The sequence below is a fragment of the Homarus americanus genome, unplaced genomic scaffold, assembly GCF_018991925.1.
Source record: "Homarus americanus isolate GMGI-L3 unplaced genomic scaffold, GMGI_Hamer_2.0 scaffold26351, whole genome shotgun sequence".
Lineage (NCBI taxonomy): Eukaryota > Metazoa > Arthropoda > Malacostraca > Decapoda > Nephropidae > Homarus > Homarus americanus.
The window spans coordinates 1,126,616-1,151,197 of NW_024724368.1; positions in this window are offsets into that span (position 1 = coordinate 1,126,616).

The following is a 24,582-nucleotide window of genomic DNA, read 5'->3' on the forward strand; positions in this document are numbered from 1 at the left end:
CTATTATTGGTGTTTCCTGCCATTGATTATAAAGTTGATTCGATCGCTTGAGGTATGAAAAGAAATATTATAGAGAATATTAGTGAATGGGAATTTTATTTGCCTACATGAGTTTCCCTGCCTTCGCCCCCCCCCCCACCCCCATTATCTCTCTCTCTCTCTCCACATTTATCCTTCTCCTCCTCCTCCTCCTCGTTCATCTAACCTTCTTAACTTAATCCCCCTTTTTCCTCTCCCTTTCCTCACTCCCCTTCCTTCTCTCCCACACTTAACAAACATCATCTTTCACCACTAAACCTCACTCTCCCTCACTAAATCCCCCCCCCTCACTGTAGGTCTACTGTATCTCCCTTCATTCCCCTTCCCACTCTCCTCACACACCCCACCCAATCTCTCTTTACCCTTAGTCGCCTCCCTTTCCTCCCTTTCTCCTCTCTCACCTCCTTCCCACCTCCCTCTCACCTCCATCCCTCCTCCCTCATTCACCTTCTCTTCTTCCTTATTCCTTTAGTCATCACACTCGCCTTCCACCCTCCCTCCCTCCCACTCACCTCCTCCCACCTCCCTCCCTCCTCCCCCACCCTCCTCCCTCCCCTCCCACCTCCTCCCACTCACCTCCTCCCTCCCCTCCCTCCCACTCACCTCCTCCCACCCTCCCTCCCTCCTCCCACTCATCACCTCCTTCCACCCTCCCTCCCTCCCACTCACCTCCTCCCATCCTCCTTTCCCTCCCACTCACCTCCTCCCTCTCCCTCACTGACCCCTACACCACAACCCTGAAATAGGAACTGGAATAAAAACAGTTCATGTAACCAGAAAGCTACAAATATTAATGACACCAAAACAATTGACGAGGAGTGAGGACCTTGTAAAGACACCTGATGAATACATTGGGATAAAAGGAAGAATTTATATGGTAAAATATATTGATTTGATTGAATGATTAAGCAATAATTCACTTGGGTGTCGTAGCGGTTTGAATTACATGACGTTATATTCACTTCTATTTGGTGTTAGTGAATACATTACGGACGGTTATGGAATTAAATTAGTGTTATTGGATAACGTTATACAGTGAAGAAAACATTGACGAAAATAGTTATTCATCTTTCAGGGTATTTGTGTCTTAACATTTCAATAGTAAGATAAAAATATTTGTGTATAAAGATGGTTTACGGATTTGTTTTGGGGGTAATATTATCCTTTTCCCTCACTCATTTTTCCTACACCTCCTCTCCCCTCTCCATTTCCCTCACTCATTTTACCTACACCTTCCCTCTCTTACCACCACTATCTCCTCTCCTCTCCCTCCCTCATCCATCTGACGAGGGTCGAGACAAAACACTTAAGAGGTTGGAGTGTCCGTTATGATGTCAGGTTACCAGTGACCACCGGCCAGACCTGCCCCCCCCCCTCCTGACCTGCCCCTGCCCTCACCCCCCCCTAACCTGCCCCTGCCCTCCACCCCCCTCCTGACCTGCCCCTGCCCTCCCCCCCCTCCTGACCTGCCCCTGCCCTCACCCCCCTCCTGACCTGCCTCTACCCTCACCCTTTCACCTGCTAGGCCTGACCAGTCCCTGACCTCTCTGACTTCATACTTAATCACCCTGACTTCACAATGACATCACCCTGACCTCACACTAACCTCACCCTGACTTCACACAAACCTCACCCTAATGCTTACCGAGTCTTCATCTTACCCATAATAATAGTAATAATAATTATAATAATGAAAAAGGGTGACAGGTTATAGACGGGTAATAGTGGTCCTAAAGGGGACGGGTGAGGTGTGGGTAGAAGAATAGTATAGATAAATAGATTGATATTTGTTCAGTAAAATAAACTTACAGGTTCACAATACTTCAGTATGTACGTGATAAACAGGGAAGGTATATAAGCGATGATGAACAGGTCGATCTTATTCAAAGACAGGAGGGAGCGAAGGAATAGGACGACAGGGAGGAGGAGGAGGGCGGGGAGAGGGTATAGGAGAGGAGAGGAAGGATACGTGGCCAGTTGGTGTAGGACTGTAGGAGATGATGACTGACCTGTCGTGTCCTCCTCCCCCAGCAGGTCAAGTCGTGGATATAAATCAGCGTAGTGTCCCCCCAGAGCCACACTGGCCTAGGGGGAGTGTGAGAACTGCTTCCCAACAGGTGGCGGGGAAGACTTGTGCCCCTCTTATTTGTGGCACCTCTAGCCCGAGGGGAAATTTCATGGTCTGGGAAACAGTGGGACAAGTGGAACTCAGAGGGGACGTGTGAGGGGTCAACACTGGCTGACGGGCGGTAGTAAAGTCTTCTCTCACTCACACGGAACACATCTTACGTGACATAATAAAAACCTTTGATTATCAGACACCGTGAAATTGAACTGAAGAAAATAATGATAGGAGCGAAAACGAAGAAAAGAAGAGAGTGAAGCAGTAAGGTGAGAGGCAGGGGGTCACGTTCACCAGCACGGCCCTCACATTTATTTATTTGTGAGCGGTAATTCCTCGGGTGGGTAGTGTGGTAGGGGAGGGGAGGACACACACACACACACACACACACACACCTTCCCCGCCTCCTTCCTTCCCTGCTACCTCCGTTCCTTACCTCCCCCTTCCATACTTCCTTCCTGCATTACCTCCCCGTTCCCTGCCTCCTCCCTTCCCTGTCACCCCACTTCCCTGCCTCCTTCCTTTCCTTCCTCTTTCTTTCCTCCCCTTTCCATGCCTCCTCTTTCACTGCCTCCTCATTTCCCTGCCCTCCCTTCCCTACCTCCCCCTTCCCTACCTCCCCCTTCCTTGCTTCCTCCCTCCCCTACCTCCTCCATTCCTTTCCTCACCCATTCCTGCCTCATCACTCCCTTTTCCGTTTATTGAAGCTTTAGTATCGTTCTCTATGTCCGATTCAAGCCGAATTCTTGATTTAGGGGAACTGAGAGGTCTAAATTGTCCAAAGTTGTCATTTCCGTCATAATTTTAATCTAGAATTTGGCCTTTGGAAAATATTGGTGATTTTGCTCGACTCTTCGGGTTATATAGTGGAGAAGGTCAACACAAACCTTCCCGAGGCCGACTTCCTAAATTCACTGTCGATGTTGATTTCTACGATACTGAAGCCTTTGGGTAGTAACTTCCTCACTGACAAATTTACGAAAATATTACAGAGATAAAGTGAACAGCAAGAACAATTTAATACGGCTGAATTAACACAACTTACATGGTGTTAGTAAATCCACATTGAATTGTTGCCACATTTTCATATATGTTTCTTATTTTCTATCCTTCATATGTTTTCTATTTTGCCTTTTTGTATTATTTACCGTATTATACCGAGGCTGTTATTTTGGGTTCATCGTAGTCTTCGTTGAACTGTAAAGGTGATGATATGACCTTATCAGAAGGGTTTGTGTCCCAAGGATGATCAGGTTTACTTTCTTGTTAAAGTTGGGCTCAGTTAGATGATATATGCAGTATGTAAAGAGTGTGTGTTTGTGTATGTACAATGGATGTTGACGTTGAACTTTGATATATACGTGTGTTTGGTTGTCAATATTTATTTGCCATAAAGTTTATACGCAGTCGTAAATACACACACACACACACACACACAGTTGCATACGGACCCTCCAATTAATGATCTCAGTAACTACAGGCAAAACCACACGACCACAGCGCTGGGGGGGTGGGGGGCCTACACCCAGGACAAAGGTCATGCATTATTCCTCAGACGCCGCAAATTGTAGTCATTTACTTGTGCAATTAGTTACCTATAGAAACACTGATCCGCCATGTTGGTCGACACACTTGAATACTCATTTAGTTTGCAGGAATACAATTTGTTGAAGATCTTTTGGCGGGAAATATGTTTATGTGGAGGCTGTGGAGGCTGTGAGACTGTAACATACTGGAGAGCTGTAGTAAAGCGTCTTAGTAGTGACTTTAATAGCAGTTAATGTGGGAGATGCAAATGACTGCAATTGAGAGGACTTTTGTCTAGGTGAACTTTAACTGAACACAGCCACAAAGGTACACAATAGGGAGGGGTAGAAGTTAGACAATGGTCACTCACCCAACGAAATAATCACCAACTGACCGCATTTATTTACATGTGGATTAAGAGTTGAAAAACTGCAACACAAAATTGCAGGTTTGTGATAAATATACGAGTGTACACACAGGCGTCCACACAGTGTCCTGTAGGTGTTTGGCACTTGTGATTGTGTGTGTGTGTGTGTGTGTGTGTGTGTTATTATTAGTGCTCTTAGGTTACAAGAGTAAATATTCGAGCATATGACAGACAGACACAATAACGATACCGATTTATGACTCGGCTGGCATTGTTTACCCACACCTGTAGTTTCTGCAGTGTATATTGTTGTCCCACACCTGCGATTTGTATAATTTGCATTGTTTCCGTACACTGTTATTATTGTTTCCATTGTTGTCCCACACCTGTTGTTTCGGTATAGCTACTACCTACACTGCTTTTGGACGGCCCCGTCTACCTCCCTCTATAGTGGAGTCTATATCAAAGAGTAATTTGCAGAAGTTTCCCTGACCGACGTCTCGGGGTAAACAAGGTGAAGACATTAAGAATTCGCGGGTGCCTAAAGGGAGGTTTTGGAAACTGAACCCTAACCATTCCTATCCTCCCTTGCAAGTCCTTATGTCTGGTAGATGATTGGGACCTTTAAACCTTTGTTTGGTTACACATACATAGACATATGCTACACACACACACACACACACACACACACACACACACACACACACACCAGTGAGCGTTTAAACACGAATATACACACACTCAATCATTATACATCAGCAGACACATACTCGGACACCTGTGTGAGCTCACCTGCACTCACATCACTATACTGCACTCCACATAAATAAGAATTCATCCACTTGTAAATGAACGATAATTCTTCAGATGAAATATATTACTGTTAAATATCTCCATCCACCCTCCGTCACCCTTTACTGTAGTGACCGTACACTAAATAACTCTCGGCAAGTTATAAAGGTAAAGTTCACCTGGACAAAAAAGGGGGCGCTCAATTACTCTCATTTGCATGTTTTTAAGAGCCATTATTATCGTCATAAAGTCGACCTGTTATTTTCTTTTTCTTTATACAAAATACTTAACCGCAGATGACTAACTGTGACAGACTTAACTGTATCTAAAGGGGAGGCGACAGAAAGTTTGTGTTGATTCATGATGTAAGCACAATGGCGTTCACTCTCGTCACCGGTAAAAGAGGAAAAAAAATACATTACTCCAGGTAAATAATTGCATAGGTAAATGACTACAATTTTGGGGCGCTGAGGGGGCACAATGCATGACCTTTGTAGTGGGTGGGTGCCGCCCTTGGTCATGTGGTTTTGGTCAGGAGGATTATCTGAGGTCAGTGTGTGTGTGTGTGTGTCTTAAGAGATAGTCCTAATAACAGTATTGATCATAATAAAGATAATTAGAGCAACAAGAATAATAATAGTTATAAAAATAATACTTATACTAATAATAATGAGAGAGAGAGAGAGAGAGAGCCATAAATTTCTAAATACAGGAAAAAGAATTAGTAAGGACACAACACAGAATGAAGAGACAGTTAGAGGCGGAAACAGAGACAAGTCAAAACAGAGAAGGAGGCAATAAATATGTAGAGAAAACATGATAATTCACAACACGTGCTCAACCCCCCCCCCCTGCTGTACGTCCGTTAGTCCGTCTGTCAGTGTGTGGTCGCTGGTGGAGGGGAGGACGAGGTGGCTACGTGGTGGGGAGGAGAGGGGGAGGGAAGTACTGGTGTGTGTTGGTGATTGATGGTGGTGATGGAGAATGGTGGTGATTATGGTTAGTGGTGATAATAGTTGTGGTGATGATGGTGACGGGTGATGGTGATGAGTGATTGTTGGTGATGAAGATGAGTGGTGGCGGTGTGTGGTGAATGGTGATGATGACAAGGGGTGATGGTGAGTGATAAAAGCTGACGGTCTAGTGGTGGTGACGGTGGAATGGTGATGACGGTAGAATGGTGTTGACGATGGTATTAATGATTGGTTACAGAGAGAGGTGTAAGTAAGCCATGGAAGGGTAAAAGGAAGGGAGATGTATGATGGAAGGGAAGAAAGGAAAGGAGTGAAGGAGGGCTGGTTAAGGGAGGTGGTGGTAGTGGTTTACACATACATTAAAGGGAAAGACAAGCGATTATAACGGGTTAATGGAAGAGAAGTGAAGTGGGTGGTGAGTTTATGGAAGGGAAGGTGGATGGTTGGAAAAAATGGGTGTATGGTATTGGTTTTATGTGGTGGGAGAGGGTTGGGTGGGAGAGGGATGGGTGGGAGAGGGTTGGGTGTAAGGGCTGGGGTGAGTATATGGTATGGCCGAGAGTCATGTGGTGTAGGGTTGAGGGTCTGACGTTTATTGTATAAGGAAAAACAGCGACAACATCCCCAGTGCCACGAGACCTCATTGGACTACTCTATGAAGCAAAATATTCTGACCAGAAATAAAGAAGAATTGTGATATTAAAACAGACAGACAGACAGATAGACAGACATTAGTTAAAGCTTTAGTTATACTTTATGTTGTCTGTGATAGTGATGAGAGATTCTGAGATATGACATTAATACTCTGTCCCCATTATATATTTTTTGATAGACTTTTTGTTATATTAGGCGAGTAACATCAGGATAGATTTCAGTTTTTCGGTATTGCTTATAAGAGATTTAATATTGATAACTTTTATAACAGATCAGTTAATGGCATGATACATCGTGGTGTCACCTGCCTCACAGGAATCAAAACACGATTTTTTCTTCTTCAAATTTCGGAGTAACACAGCCAATGTAATATTTTCTGTGACTCTGTAGATAATAAGTCATAGTGTGATCTATATGGAAGTATTTTATTGCGTAAGTGTGTTTGTAACCACGTTGGTAGTTTACCGTGAATCCAAAACGTCTGGTGAGTGTTGTAGAACTTTCTTCTGTGAAATAATAAACTAAAATTAAGGGTGAAGATTTAAGGAGTCATGTCGGGAGCATAAAGTTAGCACGATAATGTGTGTGTGTGTGTGTGTGTGTGTGTGTGTGTGTGTGTGCTGTACCTGAGGTGACACAGGTGAGACTTGTCGTGTTGAACTCATATGGGTCGATATATGGAAGGTGTGAAGGCAAGTGTTAGTCAGAACGTGAACGACACACTTCTCTTTCGGTAGCAGAACCCGTAAGCCGTGGCAGTGAATCCTGAAAAGGTATTAAAGGTGAGTGGGTGGGAGAGGGGAAATGGTACCTTATTGATTGGTGATTTACGGGAATTGAGATAGATGAAGTTGTGATGTATAGAAGCGAAAAAAGGTGGGTGGAGGTGTATATATTGACGTGGTGGTAGTAGTGATTAAGGTAGTTAACTCAAAATTCTGCTTCTCGGTAAGATTGTGTGCGTGTCGTATACAGTTTAAGAGCTACAGCATTATCAAGTGTGTCATTAACGATTATTAATTTACACACACACACACACACACACCAAGGAGTCCAACATGTGTGCGAGTCAATGGGCTCACTAAACCCAGGCTACATAAACGCAGTACACGCACAAACAAACAAACAAACATACGCACAGACACTCACACTTGTCCCCTGAATACAAAGACACTCAACAAAACTCCGAAAATCGCACGACGCTGTTGGCTAAAGTTCTCAGGGAGTCGGCGAGGCAGGTGGGTCAACACCTGCACCCTACACCTTTGTCCTACCTGCCGCTGCTTCCTCCCTCTCCCTCTCTCTCTCGCCGTGACAAAACCTCTGCAAGGTATATAATGACCTGGACACAACTAGAGATTTTCGGTGGAAATGTTTTAAGTGTGAAATTAAGTGTAGTGTGTGAAGCACCTGGCGCTGGATCACCTGTTGCTGCCCCCACACCTCACCAACATCATGCTCTTGTCTTCTGCGAAACATATATTAAGTTTATCTTCTCCTCGACGGTTACAGCTGTATTGTTGTGACGTGTCTGATGCACTTGTGTGTTCCACAGTGATGAAGATGCGGGTCACATATATACACTATGATGACAGTGACGGTCACAGACTATTGCTAGTGATATAGTGACACTGAGATAAACTCATCCTAGAAATTGTACTCTGGTATACAGTGTAAGGTAAATTTACTGATGATAAATGCAGTTGTTGGTACTTACTGCGCACAGAGTCTTACCCATATTTTAAAGGAAGATCTTTTCTACGACATTTGTCTTATAAATGGCTCATACATATTCATTCAGTAATGTTAACGTGAAAAATTATGCGTCAAATATTTTATTCATTCTTACAATTTGTGATAAATAAGAGTGAGAGGATAATTTCCGTTTTCTATATTTCATCTGAAACAGAAACTGAACTCTTGTGGATAAACAGATCTGTCAGGTAAATCTATGAGACGTATCACACTATTAACGCTAACTAGTCACCACAAAGAATCACCTACACGCTGTCATCACTTTATAATCGTCAGCAACAGTTCTGCCACAACACTTAGTTCACTAAACTCTACGGTCGAGACGCTCCCAGTTCCCCTCTTCACCAAGACGCCGTAAGACACTGCTGCCAACACTGCTCATGTTGATTCATTGATTAGTTGATTGATTCATTCCTTTACAAATTCGCACTCAACAGATTCATTATTTATGTACATATATTTTGGTAACACTAGCGAGAGGCGACTGATATTCCTGTACAGTAATCAAAGGAGTATATAAGCCAGTGTTTAGAACTTGGAGGTGAGGTGTGGAAGAGGTGAGGGTGTGGAGGAGGTGAGGGTGTGGAGGAGGTGAGGGTGTGGAGGAGGTGAGGGTGTGGAGGAGGTGAGGGTGTGGAAGAGGTGAGGGTGTGAAGGAGGTGAGGGTGTGGAGGAGAGGTGAGGTGAGGGTGTGGAGGAGGTGAGGGTGTGAGGGTGTGTGGAGGTGTGGAGGGTGAGGGGTGTGGAGGGAGTGTGGAGGTGAGGGTGTGGGGGGTGAGGGTGTGGGGGTGAGGGGTGTGGAGGAGGTGGGGGTGTGGAGGAGGTGAGGGTGTGGAGGAGGTGAGGGTGTGGAGGGTGTGGAGGTAGTTCCATCCTGCTCACGTGTAGGGGGAGAGAGAACTGAAGACGGAATAAACTTAAGGTAGACGAAGAGTAAGTAAAAGACTGAAGGATTGGTTGTAATTAAAAGAACGACAGAGATAAGACAGGGTTGGTTAACGGAACAATATGGAAGCTGCAATAGTAATGAAGACAAGAAACAAGATAGAGAATGTATGGAGTACCTGAAGATTACGCAATCCAGCTTATTTCACCGAATGATTTAAACACCCGAACGTAGCGTAACGTAACTAACGTAAAGTAACAAAGTAACGTAACGTAACCAAACCTAACTTGACGCTAACCTAACCCCTTTCCCAGGTAGCATTAGGGTATTTAATTAATCGTCAGGTGAAATAAGCTGGGGGGGCTTATTTTCAAGTTATCCAAATGTTTATATCTGAGTGAGAGATGACACCACGAACCAGGCCAGATCCTGCCCAGGTGAACCGAGATGGGGAGGACAGGAACGAGGGAGAACTGAACGGATGTTGCAACAGACACCTCCTTCTCGGGGGTGGCGAGGAGGACAGCCTGAGTGATGAGGAAGGAAGAAGGGTATACAGACTCGGTCAATTAAGATCAAGTACAAGCTCGGTAATCTAAGGACAATGTTTCATCCGTCAGACAAAGGATATGACGACATAGCTGCTGCGTGGAGGGAAGAAAAGGGATTATCTAAATTCTTGAGCTTGTGTTGCTAATGTTGCATAATTGTTTCATGAAAGAAGTCAGGGTAGAGTGTTTCTGGCAGTATTGGATGACGGGAACACGTAGGAAAGTTTATATATTATCAGTTTTATCTTGGTTTTGTTCATGGGACATTATCAGTTTCTATCAACAAATAGTAAGTTTTCTTGGGGTCATTACTCCAGATGCAGCTGTCCGCTCCCCCCCACCCCTCTCTCTCTCTCTCTCTCTTTCGTTCGCTTCATTTTTTCGCCATTTATCACCTTACTAGCCAGTCAGACGGTTGAGCAGTTCTCCGTTGCGCACTGCTGGTAGGTACTGGGTATAGCTTATACACCTTAACTTGGTCAGCTATAGTCTGCTTTAAATTCTCTCTCTCAAGGAAATTACAGAAGGTTGAGTGTTTAGCGTAATATTAAAAAACTATCTTGTCTCTGATAAACTTCGAATTGAATTACGAGGTATTTAATACATTAAATACATGAAACGAGGTGGGAGATGGAAAGCTTCCAAGATGATAAATAATTTTTTTTTTTTTCGGGGAATAGCCCACCCGGGCACAGGTCACCGACCCACAACGGGGCCTTGGGGGCGAAAAAAATAAAAGTAAAAAGAAATTAAAAATATAAAAGAAAATTACAATTAATCTACACCACAAAGATGCAGCAAAACCAGCTTTTTGAGGCGAGACAGATTGTAAGAAATACAGAAGAAGGCAGAGCATTCCACAGTTTGGCTGAGTAAGGAAAGAAGGATGTACTATAACGGGTTATTCTAGAATCTAGTATGACCGACATCCACAGAGAAACTATGGGCACCGCGGGCAAGACGAGTGTTACGAGCCCACGGCCTTGCCGGCGGTACACAGGATGCCAAATCCACCGAACATTCCCCGTTAAAGTATCTGTAAAAGAGAGAAAGTGAAGCAACATTGCTGCGAAGAGAAAGGTAAGAGAGATTATCAACTAAAGGAGCTGAGCTAATAAGACGAAATGCCTTTGATTCCACCCTATCTAACAGTTGGACAGAAGAGCCACCCCAGATATGAGAGCAGTACTCCAAGTTAGGAAGAATGAATCCCTTATAAACTTGAAGCAACTGCTCAGGAGTGAAGTAACTACGGCATCTATACAGCATTCCCAGCTTTCGGGAGGCAGCTTTAGCAATGTTGTGGATGTGTGGCTTCCGTGACATATTAGAGGGACTGAACATTATTTTATTAAATGACTGACAGTATTTCTTTTAAGTTTCTATTATGATGTTATAGAATATATATATTTTACTACTACTACTACTAATACAGAAACGTTTGTGATCAAGAATTTAGTGTAGTACATTTCGTGTAACGTACCAAGGACAGTACAGTACACACCAAGCCTCCCTGTACTTAGACAATCCTCACTGGATTTTCACGGAAGGAAATTTTATGGCGATTTTGTCTTGATTCTCCAAGGTAGACCAAAGAATAATCTCTATATTAATGTTCGCAAGACGTATAGATCCAGTAAATACATATTTCACATAGCTTACCGTCACTGTATATAACTTTCATTGAGGTAATTTTCTCCTCGTTTAAAACTCTTTAAAAAAGTCTAATGATCTGTGTCGTGTTCTCAAAGCTTCTTAAGTGATATTCCATCTATTAACTATGAAAAGAAAATGCATCTAAAATACGATAGGGTCTCAGTGCTATCAGCTATCACTGTCTCGATATAAGAGAGTCGTTTAGATACATTTTCAGATTACCATGTTTTTATTTTACGGGGGAGGGGGGGGGGATTCACTCTACGAGGCAGAATCCAGACTAGTTGGACGCTTAAGTTCCCACGGGAATATCTGAGAGAGACTATCAATTGGGAGTAAATAATTATATATAAGTGTTCAATATTCATAAGTAACTCGTATCTCATCTACAACTGGGATGTGTTCACTACTACTTCCTGAATATAAATCCAACAGGAGGAATGCCATCTATAAAATTAACACACAGTCAACACTATTGGTGCGTAAAAATGTGTTATAAAAGAGGTATTGTAAGTTGACCATTGTGGGACTAAGAGAGAGTGTGGGGGTGGTGATAGGGTGTGGGGGTGGTGAGAGGGTGAGAGGGTGGTGAGAGGTGTGGGTGGTGATGGGTGTGGGGGTGGTGAGAGGGTGTGGGGGTGGTGATGGATGCAGGGAGGGTGCGGGGGTGGTGAGGGAGGGAGGAGTGGATATTGTGACGGAAGGGGGTTGTGAGGAAGAGAGGAAGAAAAGGAGGGCACGAGAGAGGGAGAAAGGGAAGGAGGGCGTGGGAGAGGGAGGGAAGGAAAGAGGGAGGTTGTGAGAGAGGGAGAGACGGGCCACAGGTGCGCGGGTCAGCTGCCGACAAAGACTCTGACCCACAGGTGACAACACACTTCCGTTCTTCCGCTCCCACACCTCGGGAATGGGAATCATGTTTTGCCTTGGAATCCTTGGAATGCTGTATCATATATTGTTTCATGCCGCATTCCAACGCTTGGAATAATAGGATAAATAATAAATACTCACACTGTACTTGAAATTGTTGCAGTGCAGTTAGGTTCTTGCGGGGTTACTTTATGGGTTTTTTTTTAAGCATAGAAGTGATAGTGTTTATGCCATAGTAATTAATTCTCTATTTATATAATGTACATGTTTCGTGATTTCATTGTTGATTGATTATTTTTGTTTTTAAATCTTGTACATCTGGCTGGGGTTATTACCTTCGTTTCCTGTATGAATTATATTCTGCGTTCACAGGCATGTTATTACCCTGATTCTCAGTCGATACAAAACTAAATTGGTTTTAATAATTCTAAGTTACTTAATATATATTTTTCAAATATTGTAATGTTTTTTGTTTTCCACTTATATCCTTATTGGGCAAAATGTTTAGATAATGTTTACTTTTTAACTTGTACACTACCGTATATCGTAATTAGCTGTTTAACCCCTCAGTATGGTATAGCCTCGGTGGATCCCCGAACACTTTATGACACATCTGTTGCTTGGTATATGTTAGTGCTAAGCTGAAACAGCTTTATTCTTCGGGATCACGCAATTGTCTTAATAGGACCTCAGTCTTAATAGTTCCTCACTCTCAATAGTTCCTCAGTCTTGTTAGGTCCTCAGTCTTAATAGGCACCAACCTCAACAAACGGTAGAGATTTTGCAGCTTGAATTCCCACTGTAGTTGTTATTTGTAATAGTATCCAAATTTCTTCAGCAGACAAAAAATATTTAAAAAACGGATCACCTGAAAATTAGCCCCCAGCATATTTTACCTAACCTAACCTCTCCTAACTTAACCTAACCTCCCCACAGGCAGCATTGGGGTATTTTAATCATCAGGTGAGCTAAGTTAAGTAATGGGAGGGGGTTAATCTGCAGGTGCTCCTTAAAAACGTGTGACATGGTGTGCGTTCCCATTTAATCGATATTCATGACTAATACAGCATGAGAGGTGTTAATTAGTGGCCCTTATCCTACGCCTCTCTCTCTCTCTCAGTATCATACCTTGTTCATTCCGCTCTCAGAGTTTTTCGGTCATTTTGTCGCTGGTTAGTGTATATATTTTTTTAGGGTGTTTTATTTTTATTTTATTTTTTTTTACCCCCTGAAAGAGGCATTTTTCTCCACCCATCCATCCGCATCTCCTACTACGTCACCTGGAGTCTGTCCCTGTCATCTCCCTGCTGCTACCCCTGTAAGTACACCTACTACTACTACTACTACTACCCCTGCCACTCTTGCTATTATTACTACTACTTCTATTATCCCAGTCACTGCTATTATTGCCACTGTCACTACTACTGCCCCCGTTACTACTACTACTATTATTATCCCTGCCACCACCCCCACCCCTGCCACCTGAACACTTATCTCTCTAACAGGCAATAAAGATATGATAAATAGATTAGTAAATCAAGTTTAAATAATATAATGAAAAAAGATTTAGATAAAGTAAGGAATAATAATGTTAGTGCCAAAAATTCCCACTCCTAGAATATTATAAAACATTATTCTTCACTAACATAAACTTCTTCTCCATGCCAGCCTTCTCTACCTCCCTTCTCCTCCATTACCCTTCCCTCCCCTCAGTGCCCTCCACGCTCGGACAGAGGGCATAATGAAGGGGGCGATGAGAGGGTGATAGCGTTAGGTTGGCGTAATGATGCGAGACACAAAGAGATGAACGGAAGTAGAAGTTAAGGCGAAGATGAGCGGGGAGGTCCAGCAGGTGGACCACCGGAAGTACAGTATACCTTTGTTCCGCGTCGGGAGGGGGGTTATATATATATATATATATATATATATATATATATATATATAAATCCACCGGAAGTATATACCTTTGTTCCGCGAATCGGGAGGGGGGTATATATATATATATATATATATATATATATATATATATATATATATATATATATATATATATATATATATATATATATATATATATTGTTACGCCGTCTCTTAATTTACTTTAATATCCAGGTTCTAGGCGTAACCAAACAAAAAAAGTGAAGTAAATTAAAAGGGAATAAAAATAAATAAAGTAAACCTTTAAGAATTTAATTAAATTAAATATTAACACAATAAAGAGCCTCGTAGGCTGTCACAACAAATTGATTCACTATCGAAACTTTTAAGACACAAATGATACTAAACATCGAAACATCAAAAGAATAAAAATAAAGCATTGGATTACGTTAACACTGCATAAACATATAAAAACTAACACTGAAATTAACTAACGTGAAACAACACTGAATTACTTAAATGTAACTAAGCAAGCACTGATGGACACATAAGAGACATAAATAGGTACTCACATAGATATACCACATTGGTGGTGACAGGAACAATCACAGAAATAAAATGAAGTATAAGTAACAGGTGACAAGTGTCACTCAAAAGAACGTGAACTGAATGACAAGAGGACTGGACTGAACTCCGTCTACAGGTGGAGTACTATATATAGGGTTTCCCGCCAATGCGACCAGCCAGTGAAACATGGGTCGTTTAACGATGCAGATGGTCGTTAGAGAAACAAAGAATGCTTGTTACAATACTAAATGAAGAAATAAGATGGGCTTGAACAAATAATAACAGTTAAAACCTTAACAGCACAGGGTAAGGTGACTAGATTATATAATAGTAAATATAACACATCATTACAGGAATAATATGGAACAACATGGAAGCATGTTATATAAAAAAAAATAGAAAAATACGACACGGTCGTAACACTATATATATATATATATATATATATATATATATATATATATATATATATATATATATATATATATATATATATATATATATATATATATATATATATATATATATATATATATATATATATATATATATATCATGTATTAACACACGTCTTCCAGCGACCCTCCAGCTTAGCTTCCCCCAGCAGCCATCATCTGGGCAGCATCCTCAAATTTCCCTCCAGGAAGTTCGTTCACCACGAGGATGCCAGATCTTGTTATGGAAACAGGTTGTAGCCGCCACAACTACCTTGACTGACGTAAGTCTGGAAAATGATATTATTCAATTATTATTTGGATCTATCAAGGTAACTTAAATAAGAATTACCCCATCAGTCTCCCAGAGGATAGATCATCACCTCCCTAACCTGTCTGAATTTCTTCGGTGGTGTAGCTTCCTCTGTCTGTTTTGCAATTGACTCTTGTTTCGCGTCCTAAAACTTACAACGTCTTGATGAAAACGTCCCGAAATATCTCTGCAAACGTGCAGTGGATCTCTCCTGAGTAAACCCTAACACCATGCTGACAGTTTGCTCAGGTGAAGGATGACACCAAGATCATCCGCACTGAACAAAGACTGCTGGCTGCCTCAGCTTTATGGTGTAGCCTACAGTATAAATATATGTCTATATTTCATTACTAGTGTGTCACCAACATTAATAAGCCTCACCTGGGATGGTGGTGGCGGTGTTAATGTGTGGTGTTGGTGGTGGTGACGGTGTTAATGTGTGGTGTTGGTGGTGGTGACGGTGTTAATGTGTGGTGTTGGTGGTGGTGACGGTGTTAATGTGTGGTGTTGGTGGTGGTGACGGTGTTAATGTGTGGTGTTGGTGGTGGTGGCGGTGTTAATGTGTGGTGTTGGTGGTGGTGGCGGTGTTAATGTGTGGTGTTGGTGGTGGTGATGGTGTTAATGTGTAGTGCTGGTGGTGGTGACGGTGTTAATGTGTGGTGTTGGTGTTGATAGTGGATGGTGGTTGTGAGGAAGTAGTAGTAGTAGTAGTAGTAGTAGTAGTAGTAGTAGTAGTAGTAGTAGTAGTAGTAGTAGTAGTAAGCAGTGTTATTGTCAGTACCTGTAATTAGTAGTGGTAGTCGCGGAGTGAAGTTATGTAACCCGAGGGTCCTGATCAACCCACACTACGCTTCAGTAACAACAGCCTACCCGTCGCCATGATAGCTTTTCGGGGGGGAGGGGATGGGCGGGGATGGGCGGGGATGGGCTGTGGGAGTCATGACTAACACCGCTCAAAGGTCTTATTTACATGTAGTCGTTAACCTTTTTTGTGACATTTAAGATAAAAGTCAAAACTACCTTCCACTCTTAAGATTACAGCTATTATGGCCGTAGAATTAAAAGTACATACCATTATACAACAAACAGTAGAACACACAGTTGGAACTCGACTTTACTACAGTGAATAAATCATGATATAAATAGTTTCATCTAAAAGTTTTTTCTTAGTTTCTGTCACTTATTCTCAGTAATTGATTCATTTTTATTATTATTGTATTTGCTATCGTAAATTTCACATACATTATCCTGTTTAAAGGAAAAATATTTGAAGTTAAGGTCATAGATCCATGCGTGTTTGCTATGAAGAGTGAACAGCTTTTGGGTTTAAAATTCATTTCTTGGAGAAGGTGGAGTGGGTCTTGACCAGGTTAAGGATGTGGAGTACCCGCGTCCTCCACTGATGGGAGGCTGTGTATAATGGAGATGTTTACATGGGCTATCAATGTGTACGCTTTCGTTTGTCTACACTCGTGACAAAAGTATTAATGCTATGACTGTCAGTGGCAGGGACCCTACAGCCCAGACAACCTTAGTTTACGTAGTTAAGTCAGGTGTATCTAAGCACAACCTATCTCATTCCTCGGTGATAACGAAAGATACAGCCATTGGCCATGAATGCCGCACTCGTGTTCAAATAAGAAACCTTTGTGTTTGGTCGAGAGAGTAGCCTTCCCAGACAATGAATGTATATTTGGTTGTCATCCAGGGATATTATTGGCGCTGCTTAGATACCCTTGACATATTTGCAAGGCTTATGACACGGGGTATCCTAATTCGGTACACCAAGCCGGAAGATTATATTGCTGGTCCCATATATTATGCAATTGTTTAATGAGGAAATCAACTCGGACTGGGAATGCACGTAGGAATGATCTTGAATGGACACTCCCTGGTGCTCAGGCACAACAGGATTGTTACATACATGTCAAATGAAGTTGCAAGAGAGCTTACCGTAGACTATGCAGACGTCATGGAGCTAACGTGAGATGCACTGCTCTCTGGTCCTGTGGAGGGATGTGTTACCATGACTGTTTCATCCAAAGGTAACAGTTTACTTGAGAGTAGAAAGTATACAGCCCCCGTTAACTTGATTATCCTTGACCTAAAGTACATATCCCATCAACGCCAGGAGTGGTATTTAATATCACACTAGAATGTAATGTATAATATTTTAAGTCATTACAACAATGTTATACGTTAATCAGGAATAATTTTTTGGTATTAGACTGAAGAATGTTTGTGTTTTTATAGAGCTTATTTTAGACAAACAAGATGTCTTACAGGTGTGTGTGTGTGTGTGTGTGTGTGTGTGTGTGTGTGTGTGTGTGTGTGTGTGTGTGTGTGTGTGTGTGTATTTTATAAGTATGTTTATTGATTTTCTTTTGGTACAATTGTTGATTTTCTTATCCTGTTCTTCATCGTCTTCCTTTACCCATTTCCAAGTGTTGGAAGATTGACTTCTTACCTGTAAATCCGTCCCAGCAGGTTCCTCTGTCTTCAGCGTCCTCAGAGCACAAGGCTGGGGACACCGTATTCCATTAAAAGGCCAGCTGTGGCTATGTCCAGTTATCACACATTACGTACTAAATCCTAAGGCGATAATATTACACGTGATTATTTCTGTGCTGGTAAATGTCTGTACTTTAATGATTAACGTCAGTGTTATTATTTAAGTTAACGGCGGCCATCATAATGAGCTTTGACTTTGTGTATTTATTAATTTTGGTTTATATGATATAGGTGTTAATGTATAGGGTCCAAACTTGGTCAGTATGTAAACTTTCAGCAGGCGGAGGAGGGGCGGTGGCGGAGAGGGGGCGGTGGCTGAGGGTGGGGAGGGGGGTGGCGGAGAGGGGGCGGTGGCGTAGGGAGTGCGGTGGCGTTTTGGGGCGTGGCCGGGTACTTCCCAGGTCTAGTACCCTGGTGACCCATGTTGGTCCTGCCACCTTGTCTACACCACACTGCCTCAGGCCTATAGCTCACAAAACACACACACATACCACCTCACTGGGTACACTCCTCGGCTAATGACACAAAACTCGGTGAGTGTCAGAGGGGATGAGGATGGACTGCCCCGCCTCTTTAAAGTCGAGGCTAATGACACAAAACTCGGTGAGTGTCAGAGGGGATGAGGATGGATCTGCCCCGCCTCTTTAAAGTCGAGACTAATTTCCACAACAACACCAATATTACAGCACTATATATAACACCTTTAGCTGAGAGAGAGAGAGAGAGAGAGAGAGAGAGAGAGAGAGAACATTAAGGGACGTGTACAGTACGTTGTGTCCCGTCGAGGATTGCGACAGAAAACGAGGAACGAGGTAAAATTTTAAAGTCTCCCCTACAATAGTGTTAGTACGCGTGACCCGCCACTAGGGATCAGAGCAAGAGGTCAAGGAGAGGAAACCACCCATCGGAAGTCCGCTTGGCTGCTCGCCGCCATCTTTTCTCTCTTTTTTTTATATTTTTTATTCACGTGTACCTTAGCTGTTCCTTTATTTTGATTATCTCAACCATTAGCGTCATCATCCTTTCCCCTTTGTGATACTGAAGTGTGTTATTTTTTTTTAGTTTAGCAGGTCATTTTTTCCCTACTTGGTCGTACACTGACACGTATTTCCTTCAACGTGATGTGCCGTCTCGTCCATATGCCTGACCAGCAAGTCGACCACATTTAAAAGTCATGGTTGACGTCCTCCTGAAATTAAATTTTTTTGCTGTTTACAAAAAAGTTCCTTCAGACCAAAACAACTTCCAAAACTATCAAAACGTCGCACAAAAATTAAAAAAAAAAGTTAAAAACGCGATAAAAACAGCAATAATTACCATGGAAACGCTTGAAAAAAGGCAAATGTGAATGAAAACAAGAGGACTGACGAAGACCTTAAAAAAGCAAGAAGTATCAGGCAGGGAAGCAAGGAAGCAATCAAGCAAGTCTGCGGCCGCGGAGTTCCCTGGCGTGTTTACCGTGTGTCGTGGAGCGGAACAACCCAACCTGCCTTCCTGTTGCACACGCCCGCCCTGGGAAACCTGCACCCGGCAAGGACATCCCACAGCTGGCCAAGTCCCGGGTTGAGGACCTCGGCTCCACCTGCTTACTGGACCGTGACACACATCTGACAGCTGGCTAACTGGAACCGTGGGATACATACCTGTGATAGCTTGTTATTGTGGCCGTGGGATACACCTGTGATTGTTTGTTACGATACTATGAGACATTACTCTGACTGCTGGTTACTGAACCATGAGACATCTGTGACAGCTGGTTACTGGGCCTTGAGACACCTGTGACTGCTGGTTACTGAACCATGAGACATCTGTGACAGCTGGTTACTGGGCCTTGAGACACCTGTGACAGCAGTTTAGTAACAAGATGTCTAGACCTTGAGCCTTGAGAGGTCAGTGCCTGAAACTGAGACAGGTATAAATAGCGGCAGTCAGTCATACCTGTGTAGGCAACAGCGGTGAGGGTCATGTATACAACAGTCAACAAGGGCCGTTGATTGGTGGGATGAAGGAGAGAAAAAGAGAAAACTCATTGGATAAAAACAAGGAAGAGAAAAAGTAAACGAGGAAGACGTAATTAATAACAAGATAACATCAATACTATAAAACACAGCAAAACAACAGTCATAATGACGACAAAACAGCAGTAATTATATTCCGAACAAAGCAAAAACAGCCACGACGGCACAGCAGTAAGAAGATAACATTTATTACAGTTATGAATGCAACAACAACTACAATGATAACTACAACAGCTTACAACAACAACAATTAGAGCAACACCAACAACTACAACATCAAAACAACAACAATAATAATAACAACAGTAGTATCAACAACAACAACAACAAAAATAATGATATTAACAAACACAAAAAAAATACAATAACAACACCACCAATCACAGTAACAAAAACAACAACAACAATCCCTTAACCACAAAAAAAATGTAAAAGTTAATGATGATGGAAGTTAAACCTGAAAAGTCATGTTGGTTAGTGGTGAAGTTTGTCTAGGTGAGGTGTTAGTGGTGAAGTTTGTCTGGGTGAGGTGTTAGTGGTGAAGTTTGTCTAGGTGAGGTGTTAGTGGTGAAGTTTGTCTAGGTGAGGTGTTAGTGGTGAAGTTTGTCTGGGTGAGGTGTTAGTGGTGAAGTTTGTCTAGGTGAGGTGTTAGTGGTGAAGTTTGTCTAGGTGAGGTGTTAGTGGTGAAGTTTGTCTAGGTGAGGTGTTAGTGGTGAAGTTTGTCTAGGTGAGGTGTTAGTGGTGAAGTTTCTCAGTAGTGAGTCTACCAGGTTGATGTGTGTTAATAGATATTTAAAACAAAAATATATACAGGGTCTTCTGAAAGTCAATTTATCTTCCCCTTCCTTTTCCTCTTCCTCCTACTCTTTCTTCTCCTCCTCCTCCTCCTTCGCCAGCACCAGGATTAATTTACTAGAGGCAAGAAGTTCAGCTCCCTTGAGGCCAAGTTATAACACTTTGGGTGTGAGGAGACATGGAGGAAGAGGAGGAGGAGGAGGAGGAAGACGTAGACGAGGTGAGGGAGGAGGAGACAGAGTAGGAGGAGGAGGAGGAGGAGGAGGAGGAGGAGGAAGACGTAGATGAGGTGAGGGAGGAGGAGACAGAGTAGGAGGAGGAGGAGGAGGAGGAGGGTAGACTTATTTTTGGAACACCCTGTGTAGTTTATTTGTGTTTCTTACACACTGTTTCCGGCTGTGGTACAGAGTGGCCGGGTTAGCGCTGAGCTCGTAATCTCCAGCCTTCAACAGCTAGAGGGTTACTGTACCTCCTCCCCCTCCCCCTTGGCAGGATGAGAGTACACCGAAGGTTTTTCCTCCATCAACAGCTGCACCCTGTGTGTACTTACTTTATTGTTAAGAGTACTAAGATTTGTGTACTCCAACCAGGGTTTGAACCTTCAATTGCGGGTTGAATAGATTAGAAAATATGAATAATTAAGAGTAGTTTTATTCAGATGCTCAATAATATTAAAAGGCAATTCAAGGTCTTTCTTTCCTCATTTACTTGAGACGAGAGTGTGAAGATGTTTTCTGGGGAAGAATTACACATAGATCCTCCTCCGAATATCCAGTCGACGGAAACTGACGTAAGAAGGGAGTCGTGTTCGTGAGAGGGACACAGAGGGGAGAGAGGGGGATTAATTTGCGTGTGAGTCAGGTAATTGTCGTGCTACAGGTACAGTGTGTGTGTGTTAATGGGTACAGTGGGTGTGTGAGTGAGGCAGTGGGTGTGTGAGTGAGGCAGTGAGTGTGTGAGTGAGGCGGTGGGTGTGTGAGTGAGACAGTGGGCGTGTAGGAGAAGCACTTAACATGGGTGTGGAACATTGGTAGTGGTGATGGCGACGACGGCGACTTGGATGGTTGTGATGTTGTCGTGGGGCTTTGGAGGGTTAACAGGGCAGTGATAGTGGCGGCGGAGGTGGACGGTGTGATAGTGGTATATTGGTAAGTAGGTGACCTTTGGGTGGTAGGAGGGCAGGGAGGGAGCCATACCCACTATGACCCCTCAACCTGGGAACCTACAATTAGCACACGTGGGGTCGCAGCAGCATTATTGTGGCGGGGGGAAGGGGGGGGGTGCGTCTGGCTCAATAGACCTACCGTATGTAGTCTCCTTGTTATTGTTCCTAGTCGTCATTATGCGTATTTATAGACTTCATTCTTCCTCTATTACCATTATTGGTCTTCAAACCATAACAGCTGTCGGTAACATCTAAGTCGTGTTTACTGGTAAATTCTTTTAGATTCTATTATCTTTGTGGAACTCATTGCCAATATTTTTTTTCTTTAACCATATAACTTCAGACAATTTTGACCATGGCACATGTTGAATCCTGCTTCATATAGTTTTAATCTCTCTCAAGGGGAAACTTGGGAGAATAGATTCTAGCAGTGACACAAGATATTCTCTATCTATGTTATTTAGTGAAAAATTAATTAGTGATAGTTATAAGGTTGTTGAGGAGTAGTGTTATCTAGGGATGGTTGTACCCCGGGGTTGAATGTCACCTGGAACACTTGATAGTTTCTCACTGGTAATGGACCAGCCAGTGGTATTTCCATCTCTACCTGAGCCAATAGGAATATCGTTAGGCTCTTCACCATGTGTGTCGCCAAATGTCTCAGCAGGTATGCCAGCAGATATTTTACCAGGTGTCGTTGGAGTGTGTAGCCAGGTGTGTAATCATGTGTGTCACTGGGTGTACTTGGTGTGAATAAAGTCATATGAGGTGTTGGGGAGCAGATTGACGGGAGGCCGACAGCATTATCACACGGTCTTAACATGGGCTTGGGAGTGGTGGTCATACCCGTCACTACATAAGAATATTATTGTACATTCTTAACGAGATGATTTGAGGGAGGAGGAGGATTATGGGAGAGCATTGCACAAAAACAAGTGAGTACATGATTGACCCTTGCTAAGAGAAAAGGGCGGTTACTGGCATGTACTTTAGTTGAGCACATAAACTATACTATGTGTACGAGAATAGAGATCTGTGTAAACTATGTGGAAGAAATGTTTGAGATATCTTCTTGTTATTAATCCTAAAGTAATGATCGGATTCTTGGTTTGATGGGGCTAATCCTTCCCCCAAAAGCCAAAAGCACAATAATGTAATCTTCCTGCAGCAGAAGAGTTAACTAGCCACTCGGAGTCACTGTGTATGTACAATATAACTGAATCACTTGATGACTCCACCTCGAGAGTTTATAGAAAAGCCAGAATTTAGCAACTCTCAGAAAATGGAAATTCCTAAGACTTGGCAATTCCTAATAGATGGCAGCTCTTGAAAGATGACGAGCTTTGAGTGATTACAATACTTAGGGATGGCTAGCGTCAAACACGAGGGATAACCATGATAGACAAAGAGTTTCATTGTTTGGGAGTTCTAGCACCAAAACACCTGAAAATAACAAAATAGAGAGATTCACTGGATGATTATATTCTGCTAAGTTAACTCACAAATAAAAACATTTAGTATTCAGTATCATTAAACTACACCAAGTCCTACTGGGAACGTCCACATCTCCAGAATTTATTTTTCTTGGTAGATTATCCTCACTACACATTCTTATGTTTACATCAGACGTTTAGTTACTGTTGTATTCTTTACTTCTTCCTTACTCACTAGTTGTTGTTTTATTGGATATTAGGTTGAAGATTTCTCCTCCGTCAAAATCGGTAGTTGTTACTCTTATAGGGTCTCTCTCTCTCTCTCTCTCTCTCTCTGTTATCACTCGAAGTACAAAACAAGGATTGACTGAGAGTTGGTTATTTTACTCTTTACCCCTTACTTGATGGGAGAAAAACACGAAAAAAATATTCTTAAGGTGAGAAAAGACAGACAATGTGCTGAATAAATGCAAGCTAAAATGCAATTGCTACATTAACGAGGCATTAATGCTGAGGTCTAGGGAGGGATGACACTACAACAGACTCGCCAGATGTTCGTGTTTGGTAAACGCTGATGATTTGGTTGATGTTAATGTTATAACGTATTACTGACCTTAAGCAAATAAGGTCTTTAACTACGTGGGTTTATCATATACTTGCCATCAACAATTAATGATTGTAAGAGTTATTGGTCTCTCTTGACTGATTATTTCACTAAAATTTAGTAATCGTTCTTGAATCAAAATATACGATAATTATTATTTTGTTGACATCACTGGATATTTACCTAAACGTTCTTAAAATAAAATATACAAAAACAGTCGATGATACCAGATTCTCTTTCAATATTCTTAAAGTGAAACATGTATGGGCAGTTCATTTATATTTCCCCCAACCTCTACAAAAAAAACAAGGTAAAATATACTCTTTCAAACCAATCATTTCTCAAATCAATAGGGAACGGACGTAACAAGAGACGCAAAGGCAATAACACATCGCATCTCATTGTTGTTAAACATTGGACTTTAAAAAGAGGAAAGTAATGACAAAGAGTGTTTGGGACAAGAGACCCCATTGGGCTGTTTCCCTGGTATTGGTAACACTGACTACGAGAGCGCCTCTGGTGGGAGTCGCGCACCCAGATGTAAACAAACAAAGTTGTGCGTTGTGTTGTTGTCGACTCTTCTATAAAAAAAATATTGGTTTGTCGTTTTCTTGTTCCTGAAAGGATAAAGACAACTAAGAAAACAAGAGTAATTATTCGTGTGGGTAGTCGAC